Raw genomic sequence first — 4,511 nt, forward strand, 5'->3', positions numbered from 1 at the left:
CAAATGAGCTGAGGAGAGAAAAGCACATTAAGCCTCAAGGGAGCCCTGAGTTAGAAAGGAGGTGGAGGAGGAAGAGGACTTGAAGGGTGACTCACATAAGAAATGTCACCTTAGCTGCCCCTAAAAGCCCATGAGTCCTGGATTCTGTCTCTCAGAGAAGTACTGAAGTACTGTTTATGGCAAGCATGATGTCAACCTCTGAAGGCTGATGTTCTTCAAGCATTCCCTACTCTGCCCATTTGGTGCTGCTGAACACTTACTCCACAAATAAACGTATTGCTTCCCATGCGCCAGATGCCATTCTAGGCACTGGGGATACAGCAATAAACAAAATGGACCAAACTCTCATGGTGCTTATATTCTGGTATGAAGCCAATAATCCAGATAAAAAAGCAAAACATAGAGAATGGGAGGTGATGATAGGTACCAAGGAATAGAATAAGGCAGAGAAGGAGAGAACAGAGTGCTGGGACTATCCAAAGTGGTGTTGCAATCTTAGAAAGAGTGGCCAGGGAAGGCTCATAAAGAGGATGAACATGTAAGTGAACATCTGAAGGTGGTGAAGAACATTCCAGGAAAAGGGAACAGCAAGAAGGCAGGCCCTGACCTGAAGCATGCTTGGAGTGTTTGAGAAGCAGCAGGGAACCAGTGTGGCTAGGCTGTGGTAATTGAGGAGAGTAGAGAAAATGAGGTCGGAGAGGAGGGAGCAGAGAGGTGGGCGAGGAGCAGAGGGACACCATGTAGGGCCTTTACGCTATTGTAAGGACTTTCCCTTTTATTATGCCTGAGAAGGCATGGAAGAGACTGGCTATTTACCAGACTGTTTCCTCTTCCCTCTATGGACACAGCTAGACTACAGTGTGGACAGGTAACTGAGCTCTGGCCAAAGGAAAAGTAGCAGAAATGATGTCTACCGCTTCCAGTACTTGCCTTACCAACCTGCCATGGGCCATTCTCCAAGCTCTCTCTCTTTCTCTGGCAACCCTAGAAGCCATGTAGTGCAGATGGCATATCACGAGATGGAAGGAGCCCAGGTGCTTGTTAAAAAAAACTCTCACTGAACAGGAACACCTTTTTTGGACTTTTTCTGAGTGAGAAATGAATTTCTACTGGTTATTTTATGCCACTGATATATTGGGATTTATCTCTTTCAGAGCTAGCATTACCTTAACTAATACAGATGGGAAGACATTGGAGGGTTTTGAGTGGAAAAGTGACATGATCTAAGATTTTTAAAGGGTTACATGTGACCGAAGAGGGTGAGATTAGAAAAAAGCCACCCCTTTAGGAGGTTTTGCAACAATCCAGGTGATGACAATGATGATGATGGCTTGGTCCAGGGGGGTAGCAGTGGAAATAGTGAGATGTGTCGGATCCTGCATATATTTTGAAAGTAGTTTAAAAGGATTTCCTGATGGGTTGGCGATGGGGTGGGGAGAAAGAGAGGAGTCAAGGATGACTCCAAAGTTTTGAGAAAGTAGAAAAATGGAGCTGCCATTGACTAGGATAGAGAAGACCTTGGGAGGGGCAAGTCTTGAGGGATAATATTGAAAGATTAGTTTTGGACATTATGAGATGCCTATTAGATATTCAAATAGAAATGTCCAGTAGGCAGTTGGATAGGTGTCTGTGGAGTTCACAGTGTTCTGGACTAGAGATATAAATTTGGGAATAATTGGTTTATGTGTGATATGCAGCCATGAGTTTTGATTTGGAGATGGTAGAGGGTATTGATGAGAATGAATCAGCAAAGGAAACTGAGAAGAAAAGTCAGTGAAGGAGGAAAGCCAGGAGAGCGTAGTGTTCTAGAAGCCAAGTGAAGAAAGCATTTCAAGGAGAAAGGAGTAGTTACTTATGTCCCACGCTGGTAACAGAGAGAGGAGGACTGATTAGCCATTGGCTTTAGCAACGTGGGGATCAGGTTTGGTGGGGTAGTGGGTGCCAAAACCTACCAGAGGGGTTCAGGAGAGAATAGGAAGCAAGAAATTGGAAACCCTTTCAAGGAGTTTTCTTTAAAGGGGTGGAGAAAACTGGAGCAGTGGGGTAGCAGGGCCAAGGGAGGTTTTGTTTTATTTTCTTCTATTTTTAAATGGAAGAAATAACAATATGGTTAGGAGAAATATCAGTTTGTTGCTGATGGGGAGGATCTAGGAGTGAGGATAAAATTGATGTAGGAAAAAGGGAGAATTGCTAGAGCAATGTCCTTGAGTAGAAGAGATGGGATGGGATCTAGTACAAAAGGGGAAGAGTTGGACGTTGCAAGAGGCGCCTGGGTGGCTCAGTCGTTGGGCGTCTGCCTTCAGCTCAGGTCATGATCCCAGGGTCCTGGGATCGAGCCCCGCATCGGGCTCCCTGCTCGGCGGGAAGTCTGCTTCTCCCTCTCCCACTCCCCCTGCTTGTGTTCCCTCTCTCGCTGTGTCTCTCTCTGTCACATAAATAAATAAAATCTTAAAAAAAAAAAAAAAAAGAGTTGGACGTTGCTTAGAACTGAGACAGTTCTGGGCACCTGGGTGGCTCAGTTGGTTGAGCGACTGCCTTCGGCTCAGGTCATGATCCTGGAGTCCCGGGATCGAGTCCCGCATCGGGCTCCCTGCTCGGCGGGGAGTCTGCTTCTCCCTTTGACCCTCCCCACTCTCATGTGCTCTCTCTCTCTCTCTCATTCTCTCTCTCAAATAAATAAATAAATAAATAATCTTTAAAAAAAAAAAAAAAGAACTGAGACAGTTCTTCCATAGTAACAAGGAGAGAAACTAGATCTATGGGTCTAGTTCTAGGTAAGTGGTGGACATGGTGGAGAGAGCTTGGAGTTCTCTTTCAATTGCTATGATGTTCTCAGAGAAAAAGGAAGCTGGGTCATCAGGAGGCACTGGGGATTTGAGGCGAGAGAAGGTGTGAAGTAGCCATTCAGCAGAGAGAACAGATGAGGGAAGCATAGTGTGATCTCCAGGCAACACTGAGGACCCTCCTGAGACTTGAGATTATGACTTTGAGGTAACACTGGTTAGTATATCACATGGTTTTCTCCAGGCAAATTTAGCAGCATGATGCAGGCATGGAGTTGGTGGACAGTTGGACTTAGCCAAGTAAATAGAATCAAGTGGAAGAGACATAAAGGTGTTGAGGGTGCATGCAAGGGAATGGTAATAGTAATGACTGATCATGGAATCTAGGCTGAGGGGAAGGAAATGAGGATGTGAGGGGAGTGAGGGACAGTGAAAACCCAGAAGGAGCAATAGATTGTAGGATTAGCGGGTGGAAGGATTACTGGACTCAGGGAAAGACAGGCGGTGGTAGAGATGGAGAGTGGAAGTAATGGGGTGGGCTACAGTTATTAACGACAAACTCTAGGATAAAATCGCAGGAGTTAGTGGCTGATGAGGGTAGTGGGCAGGATTACTGGGCTGCAGCAGCTCAAGGAACAGCGACCAGCGTATGGGAGGGGTCACCTACGTGGATATTGAAATCACCAACAAAACTCATCCTTGGAAAGAGTGATGGTGATCCAGGAGCTTACTTTTTAGCCCTCCAACCTTTTCAATTACTCCAGTGAAAGAAAAGACCCTCATAGGATACCTTAAATTAGGGTGCCTGGGTGGCTCAGTTGGTTAAGCAACTGCCTTCGGCTCAGGTCATGATCCTGGAGTCCCGGGATCGAGTCCCGCATCGGGCTCCCTGCTCGGCAGGGGGCCTGCTTCTCCCTCTGACCCTCTTCCTTCTTGTGCTGTCTCTCATTCTCTCTCTCAAATAAATAAATAAAAATCTTTAAAAAAAAAAAAGGATACCTTAAATTAGAGCAAGACCTCTAAAAAAGCTTTCCAATTGGAAAGTTGGTTGAAATGCTCATAGTCTATTTTTTACTGAATGTGAAATATTGTGCATTTTAAACAAAGTGGCCAGTCCACGGGCCATGGCAACAGACATTCCTTGGTGACTCCTTTGATCTATAATTTGCAAACCTCTGATTTTACTTTTACTTTGAGCCTGGAACCTCTGACTTACCTATGTTTTGAGGCTATACCTCCTTTCTGTGGAATCGCTGGTTTCACAAGCACTTACAAGGGGGTGTCAAAACAGGAAAAAACATGCAATGGAAAAAAGACAGTCTCTTCAATAAATGGTGCTGGGAAAATTGGACAGCCACATGCAGAAGAATGAAACTCGACCATTCTCTAACACCATTCACAAAGATAAACTCAAAGTGGATGAAAGACCTCAATGTGAGACAGGAAGCCATCAAAATCCTAGAGGAGAACATAGGCAGTAACCTCTTTGACATCGCCCACGGCATCTTCTTTCAAGATACATCTCCAAAAGCTAGTGAAACAAAAGCAAAAATGAACTTTTGGGACTTCATCAAGATAAAAAGCTTCTGCACAGCAAAGGAAACAGTCAACAAAACAAAGAGGCAACCCACAGAATGGGAGAAGATATTTGCAAATGACACTACAGATAAAGGGCTGGTATCCAAGATCTTAAAGAACTTCTCAAACTCAACACCCAAAAAACAAATA

The sequence above is a fragment of the Leptonychotes weddellii genome, chromosome 12, assembly GCF_054177405.1.
Source record: "Leptonychotes weddellii isolate Sample4059 chromosome 12, ASM5417740v2, whole genome shotgun sequence".
Taxonomy (NCBI): domain Eukaryota; kingdom Metazoa; phylum Chordata; class Mammalia; order Carnivora; family Phocidae; genus Leptonychotes; species Leptonychotes weddellii.